Source organism: Ranitomeya variabilis, chromosome 6 (assembly GCF_051348905.1).
Source record: "Ranitomeya variabilis isolate aRanVar5 chromosome 6, aRanVar5.hap1, whole genome shotgun sequence".
Lineage (NCBI taxonomy): Eukaryota > Metazoa > Chordata > Amphibia > Anura > Dendrobatidae > Ranitomeya > Ranitomeya variabilis.
This window is the reverse complement of record NC_135237.1, coordinates 556,830,080-556,843,274: the sequence shown is the minus strand read 5'-3', so window position 1 is coordinate 556,843,274 and position 13,195 is coordinate 556,830,080. Positions and strand designations below refer to the sequence as shown.

The 13,195-nt window shown below is 45.4% G+C and overlaps 1 protein-coding gene across 1 annotated transcript in view; it reads left to right on the top strand.

The window, feature by feature from the left end:
* COL22A1 (collagen type XXII alpha 1 chain) overlaps positions 1-13,195 on the top strand; it is a 528,277-nt gene that overhangs the window by 96,558 nt on the left and 418,524 nt on the right. The gene's annotated exons all lie outside the window — the stretch shown is intronic.

The following is a 13,195-nucleotide window of genomic DNA, read 5'->3' as shown; positions in this document are numbered from 1 at the left end:
TGCCTGGTGTTGTCCTCAACTGAATAAAGCTGAGCTTCAACCTTCAGTTCCAAATTACCATTTTTAAAAATGCAATTGGCTGTTCCGGCCTACTAAAGGTGAATGTCTGCCCCTGCCTGGTGTTGTCCTCAACTGAATAAAGCTGAGCTTCTACCTTCTGTTCCAAATTACCATTTTTAAAAATGCAATTGGCTGTTCCGGCCTACTAAAGGTGAATGTCTGCCCCTGCCTGGTGTTGTCCTCAACTGAATAAAGCTGAGCTTCTACCTTCTGTTCCAAATTACCATTTTTAAAAATGCCATTGGCTGTTCCGGCCTACTAAAGGTGTCTGTCTGCCCCTGCCTGGTGTTGTCCTCAACTGAATAAAGCTGAGCTTCAACCTTCAGTTCCAAATTACCATTTTTAAAAATGCAATTGGCTGTTCCGGCCTACTAAAGGTGTCTGTCTGCCCCTGCCTGGTGTTGTCCTCAACTGAATAAAGCTGAGCTTCTACCTTCTGCCTCTTACTAACTGCTGTTTTTTTAAAAAATTGGCTGTTCCGGCCTACTAAAGGTGAATGTCTGCCCCTGCCTGGTGTTGTCCTCAACTGAATAAAGCTGAGCTTCTACCTTCTGCCTCTTACTAACTGCTGTTTTTTTAAAAAATTGGCTGTTCCGGCCTACTAAAGGTGAATGTCTGCCCCTGCCTGGTGTTGTCCTCAACTGAATAAAGCTGAGCTTCAACCTTCAGTTCCAAATTACCATTTTTAAAAATGCAATTGGCTGTTCCGGCCTACTAAAGGTGTCTGTCTGCCCCTGCCTGGTGTTGTCCTCAACTGAATAAAGCTGAGCTTCTACCTTCTGCCTCTTACTAACTGCTGTTTTTTTTAAAAATTGGCTGTTCCGGCCTACTAAAGGTGTCTGTCTGCCCCTGCCTGGTGTTGTCCTCAACTGAATAAAGCTGAGCTTCAACCTTCAGTTCCAAATTACCATTTTTAAAAATGCAATTGGCTGTTCCGGCCTACTAAAGGTGTCTGTCTGCCCCTGCCTGGTGTTGTCCTCAACTGAATAAAGCTGAGCTTCAACCTTCAGTTCCAAATTACCATTTTTAAAAATGCAATTGGCTGTTCCGGCCTACTAAAGGTGAATGTCTGCCCCTGCCTGGTGTTGTCCTCAACTGAATAAAGCTGAGCTTCTACCTTCTGTTCCAAATTACCATTTTTAAAAATGCAATTGGCTGTTCCGGCCTACTAAAGGTGAATGTCTGCCCCTGCCTGGTGTTGTCCTCAACTGAATAAAGCTGAGCTTCTACCTTCTGTTCCAAATTACCATTTTTAAAAATGCCATTGGCTGTTCCGGCCTACTAAAGGTGTCTGTCTGCCCCTGCCTGGTGTTGTCCTCAACTGAATAAAGCTGAGCTTCAACCTTCAGTTCCAAATTACCATTTTTAAAAATGCAATTGGCTGTTCCGGCCTACTAAAGGTGTCTGTCTGCCCCTGCCTGGTGTTGTCCTCAACTGAATAAAGCTGAGCTTCTACCTTCTGCCTCTTACTAACTGCTGTTTTTTTAAAAAATTGGCTGTTCCGGCCTACTAAAGGTGAATGTCTGCCCCTGCCTGGTGTTGTCCTCAACTGAATAAAGCTGAGCTTCTACCTTCTGCCTCTTACTAACTGCTGTTTTTTTAAAAAATTGGCTGTTCCGGCCTACTAAAGGTGAATGTCTGCCCCTGCCTGGTGTTGTCCTCAACTGAATAAAGCTGAGCTTCAACCTTCAGTTCCAAATTACCATTTTTAAAAATGCAATTGGCTGTTCCGGCCTACTAAAGGTGTCTGTCTGCCCCTGCCTGGTGTTGTCCTCAACTGAATAAAGCTGAGCTTCTACCTTCTGCCTCTTACTAACTGCTGTTTTTTTTAAAAATTGGCTGTTCCGGCCTACTAAAGGTGTCTGTCTGCCCCTGCCTGGTGTTGTCCTCAACTGAATAAAGCTGAGCTTCAACCTTCAGTTCCAAATTACCATTTTTAAAAATGCAATTGGCTGTTCCGGCCTACTAAAGGTGAATGTCTGCCCCTGCCTGGTGTTGTCCTCAACTGAATAAAGCTGAGCTTCTACCTTCTGTTCCAAATTACCATTTTTAAAAATGCAATTGGCTGTTCCGGCCTACTAAAGGTGAATGTCTGCCCCTGCCTGGTGTTGTCCTCAACTGAATAAAGCTGAGCTTCTACCTTCTGTTCCAAATTACCATTTTTAAAAATGCCATTGGCTGTTCCGGCCTACTAAAGGTGTCTGTCTGCCCCTGCCTGGTGTTGTCCTCAACTGAATAAAGCTGAGCTTCAACCTTCAGTTCCAAATTACCATTTTTAAAAATGCAATTGGCTGTTCCGGCCTACTAAAGGTGTCTGTCTGCCCCTGCCTGGTGTTGTCCTCAACTGAATAAAGCTGAGCTTCTACCTTCTGCCTCTTACTAACTGCTGTTTTTTTAAAAAATTGGCTGTTCCGGCCTACTAAAGGTGAATGTCTGCCCCTGCCTGGTGTTGTCCTCAACTGAATAAAGCTGAGCTTCTACCTTCTTCCTCTTACTAACTGCTGTTTTTAAAAAAAATTGGCTGTTCCGGCCTACTAAAGGTGTCTGTCTGCCCCTGCCTGGTGTTGTCCTCAACTGAATAAAGCTGAGCTTCTACCTTCTGCCTCTTACTAACTGCTGTTTTTTTAAAAAATTGGCTGTTCCGGCCTACTAAAGGTGAATGTCTGCCCCTGCCTGGTGTTGTCCTCAACTGAATAAAGCTGAGCTTCAACCTTCAGTTCCAAATTACCATTTTTAAAAATGCAATTGGCTGTTCCGGCCTACTAAAGGTGTCTGTCTGCCCCTGCCTGGTGTTGTCCTCAACTGAATAAAGCTGAGCTTCAACCTTCAGTTCCAAATTACCATTTTTAAAAATGCAATTGGCTGTTCCGGCCTACTAAAGGTGTCTGTCTGCCCCTGCCTGGTGTTGTCCTCAACTGAATAAAGCTGAGCTTCAACCTTCAGTTCCAAATTACCATTTTTAAAAATGCAATTGGCTGTTCCGGCCTACTAAAGGTGAATGTCTGCCCCTGCCTGGTGTTGTCCTCAACTGAATAAAGCTGAGCTTCTACCTTCTGTTCCAAATTACCATTTTTAAAAATGCAATTGGCTGTTCCGGCCTACTAAAGGTGAATGTCTGCCCCTGCCTGGTGTTGTCCTCAACTGAATAAAGCTGAGCTTCTACCTTCTGTTCCAAATTACCATTTTTAAAAATGCCATTGGCTGTTCCGGCCTACTAAAGGTGTCTGTCTGCCCCTGCCTGGTGTTGTCCTCAACTGAATAAAGCTGAGCTTCAACCTTCAGTTCCAAATTACCATTTTTAAAAATGCAATTGGCTGTTCCGGCCTACTAAAGGTGTCTGTCTGCCCCTGCCTGGTGTTGTCCTCAACTGAATAAAGCTGAGCTTCTACCTTCTGCCTCTTACTAACTGCTGTTTTTTTAAAAAATTGGCTGTTCCGGCCTACTAAAGGTGAATGTCTGCCCCTGCCTGGTGTTGTCCTCAACTGAATAAAGCTGAGCTTCTACCTTCTGCCTCTTACTAACTGCTGTTTTTTTTAAAAATTGGCTGTTCCGGCCTACTAAAGGTGAATGTCTGCCCCTGCCTGGTGTTGTCCTCAACTGAATAAAGCTGAGCTTCAACCTTCAGTTCCAAATTACCATTTTTAAAAATGCAATTGGCTGTTCCGGCCTACTAAAGGTGTCTGTCTGCCCCTGCCTGGTGTTGTCCTCAACTGAATAAAGCTGAGCTTCTACCTTCTGCCTCTTACTAACTGCTGTTTTTTTTAAAAATTGGCTGTTCCGGCCTACTAAAGGTGTCTGTCTGCCCCTGCCTGGTGTTGTCCTCAACTGAATAAAGCTGAGCTTCAACCTTCAGTTCCAAATTACCATTTTTAAAAATGCAATTGGCTGTTCCGGCCTACTAAAGGTGTCTGTCTGCCCCTGCCTGGTGTTGTCCTCAACTGAATAAAGCTGAGCTTCAACCTTCAGTTCCAAATTACCATTTTTAAAAATGCAATTGGCTGTTCCGGCCTACTAAAGGTGAATGTCTGCCCCTGCCTGGTGTTGTCCTCAACTGAATAAAGCTGAGCTTCTACCTTCTGTTCCAAATTACCATTTTTAAAAATGCAATTGGCTGTTCCGGCCTACTAAAGGTGAATGTCTGCCCCTGCCTGGTGTTGTCCTCAACTGAATAAAGCTGAGCTTCTACCTTCTGTTCCAAATTACCATTTTTAAAAATGCCATTGGCTGTTCCGGCCTACTAAAGGTGTCTGTCTGCCCCTGCCTGGTGTTGTCCTCAACTGAATAAAGCTGAGCTTCAACCTTCAGTTCCAAATTACCATTTTTAAAAATGCAATTGGCTGTTCCGGCCTACTAAAGGTGTCTGTCTGCCCCTGCCTGGTGTTGTCCTCAACTGAATAAAGCTGAGCTTCTACCTTCTGCCTCTTACTAACTGCTGTTTTTTTAAAAAATTGGCTGTTCCGGCCTACTAAAGGTGAATGTCTGCCCCTGCCTGGTGTTGTCCTCAACTGAATAAAGCTGAGCTTCTACCTTCTGCCTCTTACTAACTGCTGTTTTTTTTAAAAATTGGCTGTTCCGGCCTACTAAAGGTGAATGTCTGCCCCTGCCTGGTGTTGTCCTCAACTGAATAAAGCTGAGCTTCAACCTTCAGTTCCAAATTACCATTTTTAAAAATGCAATTGGCTGTTCCGGCCTACTAAAGGTGTCTGTCTGCCCCTGCCTGGTGTTGTCCTCAACTGAATAAAGCTGAGCTTCTACCTTCTGCCTCTTACTAACTGCTGGTTTTTTTAAAAATTGGCTGTTCCGGCCTACTAAAGGTGTCTGTCTGCCCCTGCCTGGTGTTGTCCTCAACTGAATAAAGCTGAGCTTCAACCTTCAGTTCCAAATTACCATTTTTAAAAATGCAATTGGCTGTTCCGGCCTACTAAAGGTGTCTGTCTGCCCCTGCCTGGTGTTGTCCTCAACTGAATAAAGCTGAGCTTCAACCTTCAGTTCCAAATTACCATTTTTAAAAATGCAATTGGCTGTTCCGGCCTACTAAAGGTGAATGTCTGCCCCTGCCTGGTGTTGTCCTCAACTGAATAAAGCTGAGCTTCTACCTTCTGTTCCAAATTACCATTTTTAAAAATGCAATTGGCTGTTCCGGCCTACTAAAGGTGAATGTCTGCCCCTGCCTGGTGTTGTCCTCAACTGAATAAAGCTGAGCTTCTACCTTCTGTTCCAAATTACCATTTTTAAAAATGCCATTGGCTGTTCCGGCCTACTAAAGGTGTCTGTCTGCCCCTGCCTGGTGTTGTCCTCAACTGAATAAAGCTGAGCTTCAACCTTCAGTTCCAAATTACCATTTTTAAAAATGCAATTGGCTGTTCCGGCCTACTAAAGGTGTCTGTCTGCCCCTGCCTGGTGTTGTCCTCAACTGAATAAAGCTGAGCTTCTACCTTCTGCCTCTTACTAACTGCTGTTTTTTTAAAAAATTGGCTGTTCCGGCCTACTAAAGGTGAATGTCTGCCCCTGCCTGGTGTTGTCCTCAACTGAATAAAGCTGAGCTTCTACCTTCTTCCTCTTACTAACTGCTGTTTTTAAAAAAAATTGGCTGTTCCGGCCTACTAAAGGTGTCTGTCTGCCCCTGCCTGGTGTTGTCCTCAACTGAATAAAGCTGAGCTTCTACCTTCTGCCTCTTACTAACTGCTGTTTTTTTAAAAAATTGGCTGTTCCGGCCTACTAAAGGTGAATGTCTGCCCCTGCCTGGTGTTGTCCTCAACTGAATAAAGCTGAGCTTCAACCTTCAGTTCCAAATTACCATTTTTAAAAATGCAATTGGCTGTTCCGGCCTACTAAAGGTGTCTGTCTGCCCCTGCCTGGTGTTGTCCTCAACTGAATAAAGCTGAGCTTCTACCTTCTGCCTCTTACTAACTGCTGTTTTTTTAAAAAATTGGCTGTTCCGGCCTACTAAAGGTGAATGTCTGCCCCTGCCTGGTGTTGTCCTCAACTGAATAAAGCTGAGCTTCAACCTTCAGTTCCAAATTACCATTTTTAAAAATGCAATTGGCTGTTCCGGCCTACTAAAGGTGTCTGTCTGCCCCTGCCTGGTGTTGTCCTCAACTGAATAAAGCTGAGCTTCTACCTTCTGCCTCTTACTAACTGCTGTTTTTTTTAAAAATTGGCTGTTCCGGCCTACTAAAGGTGAATGTCTGCCCCTGCCTGGTGTTGTCCTCAACTGAATAAAGCTGAGCTTCAACCTTCAGTTCCAAATTACCATTTTTAAAAATGCAATTGGCTGTTCCGGCCTACTAAAGGTGTCTGTCTGCCCCTGCCTGGTGTTGTCCTCAACTGAATAAAGCTGAGCTTCAACCTTCAGTTCCAAATTACCATTTTTAAAAATGCAATTGGCTGTTCCGGCCTACTAAAGGTGTCTGTCTGCCCCTGCCTGGTGTTGTCCTCAACTGAATAAAGCTGAGCTTCTACCTTCTGCCTCTTACTAACTGCTGTTTTTTTAAAAAATTGGCTGTTCCGGCCTACTAAAGGTGAATGTCTGCCCCTGCCTGGTGTTGTCCTCAACTGAATAAAGCTGAGCTTCTACCTTCTGCCTCTTACTAACTGCTGTTTTTTTAAAAAATTGGCTGTTCCGGCCTACTAAAGGTGAATGTCTGCCCCTGCCTGGTGTTGTCCTCAACTGAATAAAGCTGAGCTTCTACCTTCTGTCATGATTCTCAATGGCGAGAGAACATAGCCCAGCATATATGAGAACTAGCTCTTGGAAGATGGAAACTATACTGACCATGAACTAAACCTGCCGCACAACTAGAAGTGGCCGGGTAGCATGCCTACGTTTTTTTATCCCTAGATGCCCAGCGCCAGCCGGAGAACTACCTAATCCTAGCAGAGGAAAAGACAGTCCTGGCTCACCTCTAGAGAAATTTTCCCAAAAGGCAGACAGAGGCCCCCACATATATTGGCGGTGATTTTAGATGAAATGACAAACGTAGTATGAAAATAGGTTTAGCAAAAATCGAGGTTCGCTTACTAGATAGCAAGAAGACAGAAAGGGCACTTTCATGGTCAGCAGAAAACCCTATCAAAACACCATCCAGAAATTACTTTAAGACTCTAGCATTAACTCATAACACCAGAGTGGCAATTTCCGCTCACAAGAGCTTTCCAGACACAGTAACGAAACAGCAGCTGTGAACAGGAACAAAATGCAAAAACACACAAGGACAAAAGTCCAACTTAGCTGGGAGTTGTCTAGTAGCAGGAACATGCACAGAAAGGCTTCTGATTACATTGTTGACCGGCATGAAACTGACAGAGGAGCAAGGTTATATAGCGACTTCCACATCCTGATAGGAGCAGGTGAACAGAGGGGATGATGCACACAAGTACAATTCCACAAGTGGCCACCGGGGGAGCCCAGAATCCAATTTCACAACAGTACCCCCCCCTCAAGGAGGGGGCACCGAACCCTCACCAGAACCACCAGGGCGATCAGGATGAGCCCTATGAAAGGCACGGACAAGATCGGAGGCATGAACATCAGAGGCAGTGACCCAAGAATTATCCTCCTGACCGTATCCCTTCCATTTGACCAGATACTGGAGTTTCCGTCTGGAAACACGAGAGTCCAAGATCTTTTCCACAACGTACTCCAACTCACCCTCAACCAACACCGGAGCAGGAGGCTCAACGGAAGGCACAGCCGGTACCTCATACCTGCGCAACAATGACCGATGAAAAACATTATGAATCGAAAAGGATGCAGGGAGGTCCAAACGGAAGGACACAGGGTTAAGAATCTCCAATATCTTGTACGGGCCGATGAACCGAGGCTTAAACTTAGGAGAAGAAACCCTCATAGGGACAAAACGAGAAGACAACCACACCAAGTCCCCAACACAAAGCCGAGGACCAACACGACGACGGCGGTTGGCAAAAAGCTGAGTCTTCTTCTGGGACAACTTCAAATTGTCCACCACCTGCCCCCAAATCTGATGCAACCTCTCCACCACAGCATCCACTCCAGGACAATCCGAAGATTCCACTTGACCGGAGGAAAATCGAGGATGAAACCCCGAATTACAGAAAAACGGGGACACCAAGGTGGCAGAGCTGGCCCGATTATTGAGGGCGAACTCCGCCAAAGGCAAAAAAGCAACCCAATCATCCTGATCCGCAGACACAAAACACCTCAAATATGTCTCCAAGGTCTGATTAGTCCGCTCGGTCTGGCCATTAGTCTGAGGATGGAAAGCAGACGAAAAAGACAAATCTATGCCCATCCTAGCACAGAATGCCCGCCAAAATCTAGACACGAATTGGGTCCCTCTGTGAGAAACGATATTCTCCGGAATACCATGCAAACGAACAACATTTTGAAAAAACAGAGGAACCAACTCGGAAGAAGAAGGCAACTTAGGCAAGGGAACCAGATGGACCATCTTAGAGAAATGGTCACACACCACCCAGATGACAGACATCTTATGAGAAACAGGCAGATCCGAAATAAAATCCATCGAGATGTGCGTCCAAGGCCTCTTCGGGATAGGCAAGGGTAACAACAATCCACTAGCCCGAGAACAACAAGGCTTGGCCCGAGCACAAACGTCACAAGACTGCACAAAGCCTCGCACATCTCGTGACAGGGAAGGCCACCAAAAGGACCTTGCCACCAAACCCCTGGTACCAAAGATTCCAGGATGACCTGCCAACGCAGAAGAATGAACCTCAGAGATGACTCTACTGGTCCAATCATCAGGAACAAACAGTCTACCAGGTGGGCAACGATCAGGTCTATCCGCCTGAAACTCCTGCAAGGCCCGCCGCAGGTCTGGAGAAACGGCAGACAATATCACTCCATCTTTAAGGATACCTGTGGGCTCAGAATTACCAGGGGAGTCAGGCTCAAAACTCCTAGAAAGGGCATCCGCCTTAACATTCTTAGAACCCGGTAGGTAAGACACCACAAAATTAAACCGAGAGAAAAACAACGACCAGCGCGCCTGTCTAGGATTCAGGCGCCTGGCAGACTCAAGGTAAATTAAATTTTTGTGGTCAGTCAATACCACCACCTGATGTCTGGCCCCCTCAAGCCAGTGACGCCACTCCTCAAAAGCCCACTTCATGGCCAAAAGCTCCCGATTCCCAATATCATAATTCCGCTCGGCGGGCGAAAATTTACGGGAAAAAAAAGCACAAGGTCTCATCACGGAGCAGTCGGAACTTCTCTGCGACAACACCGCCCCAGCTCCGATTTCAGAAGCGTCGACCTCAACCTGAAAAGGAAGAGCAACATCAGGCTGACGCAACACTGGGGCGGAAGAAAAGCGGCGCTTGAGCTCCCGAAAGGCCTCCACAGCATCAGGGGACCAATCAGCAACATCAGCACCCTTCTTAGTCAAATCAGTCAATGGTTTTACAACATCAGAAAAAACAGCAATAAATCGACGATAAAAGTTAGCAAAGCCCAAAAATTTCTGAAGACTCTTAAGAGAAGAGGGTTGCGTCCAATCACCAATAGCCTGAACCTTGACAGGATCCATCTCGATGGAAGAGGGGGAAAAAATGTATCCCAAGAAGGAAATCTTTTGAACCCCAAAAACACACTTAGAACCCTTCACACACAAGGAATTAGACCGCAAAACCTGAAAAACCCTCCTGACCTGCTGGACATGAGAGTCCCAGTCATCCGAAAAAATCAGAATATCATCCAGATACACAATCATAAATTTGTCCAAATAATCGCGGAAAATGTCATGCATAAAGGACTGGAAGACTGAAGGGGCATTTGAAAGACCAAAAGGCATCACCAAATACTCAAAATGGCCCTCGGGCGTATTAAATGCGGTTTTCCACTCATCCCCCTGCTTGATTCGCACCAAATTATACGCCCCACGGAGATCAATCTTAGAGAACCACTTGGCCCCCTTTATACGAGCAAACAAATCAGTAAGCAGTGGTAACGGATATTGATATTTAACCGTGATTTTATTCAAAAGTCGATAATCAATACACGGCCTCAAAGAGCCGTCTTTCTTAGACACAAAGAAAAAACCGGCTCCTAAGGGAGATGACGAAGGACGAATATGTCCCTTTTCCAAGGACTCCTTTATATATTCTCGCATAGCCGCGTGTTCAGGCACAGACAGATTAAATAAACGACCCTTAGGGTATTTACTACCCGGGATCAAGTCTATGGCACAATCGCACTCCCGGTGCGGAGGTAGTGAACCAACCTTGGGTTCTTCAAAAACGTCACGAAAGTCAGACAAGAATTCAGGAATCTCAGAGGGAATAGATGATGAAATGGAAACCAAAGGTACGTCCCCATGAGTTCCTTTACATCCCCAGCTTAACACAGACATAGCTCTCCAGTCGAGGACTGGGTTATGAGATTGCAGCCATGGCAATCCCAGCACCAAAACATCATGTAGATTATACAGCACCAGAAAGCGAATAACCTCCTGGTGATCCGGATTAACACGCATAGTCACTTGTGTCCAGTATTGTGGTTTATTACTAGCCAATGGGGTGGAGTCAATCCCTTTCAGAGGTATCGGAGCCTCCAATGGCTCCAAATCATACCCACAGCGTTTGGCAAAGGACCAATCCATAAGACTCAAAGCAGCGCCAGAGTCGACATAGGCATCCGCGGTAATAGATGACAAAGAACAAATCAGGGTCACAGATAGAATAAACTTAGACTGTAAAGTGCTAATTGAAACAGACTTGTCAGGCTTCTTAGTACGCTTAAAGCATGCTGATATAACATGAGTTGAATCACCACAATAGAAGCACAACCCATTTTTTCGTCTAAAATTCTGCCGCTCGCTTCTGGACAGAATTCTATCACATTGCATATTTTCTGGCGTTTTCTCAGTAGACACCGCCAAATGGTGCACAGGTTTGCGCTCCCGCAGACGCCTATCGATCTGAATAGCCATCGTCATGGACTCATTCAGACTCGCAGGCACAGGGAACCCCACCATAACATCCTTAATGGCATCAGAGAGACCTTCTCTGAAAATCGCCGCCAGGGCGCACTCATTCCACTGAGTAAGCACAGACCATTTGCGGAATTTTTGGCAGTATATTTCAGCTTCATCTTGCCCCTGAGACAAGGACATCAAGGCCTTTTCCGCCTGAAGCTCTAAATGAGGTTCCTCATAAAGCAACCCCAAGGCCAGAAAAAACGCATCCACATTGAGCAACGCAGGATCCCCTGGTGCCAATGCAAAAGCCCAGTCTTGAGGGTCGCCCCGGAGCAAGGAAATTACAATCCTGACCTGCTGTGCAGGGTCTCCGGCAGAGCGAGACTTCAGGGACAAAAACAATTTGCAATTATTTTTAAAATTTTGAAAGTGAGATCTATTCCCCGAGAAGAATTCAGGCAAAGGAATTCTAGGCTCAGACATAGGTGCATGAACAACAAAATCTTGCAAATTTTGTACCTTTGTGGCGAGATTATTCAAACCTGTAGCTACACTCTGAAGATCCATTTGAAACAGGTGAACACAGAGCCATTCAAGGATAAGAAGGAGAGAAAGAGAGGAAGGCTGCAGTATAGGCAGACTAGCAAGTGATTCAATTAAGAGCACACTCAGAACTAGAGGAAAAAAAAAAAAAAAAATTGTAGCAGACTTCTTTTTTCTCTCCTTTCTCAGCCAGTAATTTAACCCTTTTTTTTGGGCCGGTCAAACTGTCATGATTCTCAATGGCGAGAGAACATAGCCCAGCATATATGAGAACTAGCTCTTGGAAGATGGAAACTATACTGACCATGAACTAAACCTGCCGCACAACTAGAAGTGGCCGGGTAGCATGCCTACGTTTTTTTATCCCTAGATGCCCAGCGCCAGCCGGAGAACTACCTAATCCTAGCAGAGGAAAAGACAGTCCTGGCTCACCTCTAGAGAAATTTTCCCAAAAGGCAGACAGAGGCCCCCACATATATTGGCGGTGATTTTAGATGAAATGACAAACGTAGTATGAAAATAGGTTTAGCAAAAATCGAGGTCCGCTTACTAGATAGCAAGAAGACAGAAAGGGCACTTTCATGGTCAGCAGAAAACCCTATCAAAACACCATCCAGAAATTACTTTAAGACTCTAGCATTAACTCATAACACCAGAGTGGCAATTTCCGCTCACAAGAGCTTTCCAGACACAGTAACGAAACAGCAGCTGTGAACAGGAACAAAATGCAAAAACACACAAGGACAAAAGTCCAACTTAGCTGGGAGTTGTCTAGTAGCAGGAACATGCACAGAAAGGCTTCTGATTACATTGTTGACCGGCATGAAACTGACAGAGGAGCAAGGTTATATAGCGACTCCCACATCCTGATAGGAGCAGGTGAACAGAGGGGATGATGCACACAAGTACAATTCCACAAGTGGCCACCGGGGGAGCCCAGAATCCAATTTCACAACAACCTTCTGCCTCTTACTAACTGCTGTTTTTTTAACAAAATTGGCTGTTCCGGCCTACTAAAGGTGAATGTCTGCCCCTGCCTGGTGTTGTCCTCAACTGAATAAAGCTGAGCTTCTACCTTCTGCCTCTTACTAACTGCTGTTTTTAAAAAAAATTGGCTGTTCCGGCCTACTAAAGGTGAATGTCTGCCCCTGCCTGGTGTTGTCCTCAACTGAATAAAGCTGAGCTTCAACCTTCAGTTCCAAATTACCATTTTTAAAAATGCCATTGGCTGTTCCGGCCTACTAAAGGTGTCTGTCTGCCCCTGCCTGGTGTTGTCCTCAACTGAATAAAGCTGAGCTTCAACCTTCAGTTCCAAATTACCATTTTTAAAAATGCAATTGGCTGTTCCGGCCTACTAAAGGTGTCTGTCTGCCCCTGCCTGGTGTTGTCCTCAACTGAATAAAGCTGAGCTTCTACCTTCTGCCTCTTACTAACTGCTGTTTTTTTAAAAAATTGGCTGTTCCGGCCTACTAAAGGTGTCTGTCTGCCCCTGCCTGGTGTTGTCCTCAACTGAACAAAGCTGAGCTTCCACATTCTGGCTTTCGCCTTATTCTATCAGATATTAAACTGCATTTGGCCTACTAGTGTGGTTAGGCCCTTGAAACAGTGTCTGCTGCTCTTGGGTTTGCTACTCCACTGAACAAAGCAATGCCGCCTGTTTAGTCCTGTTA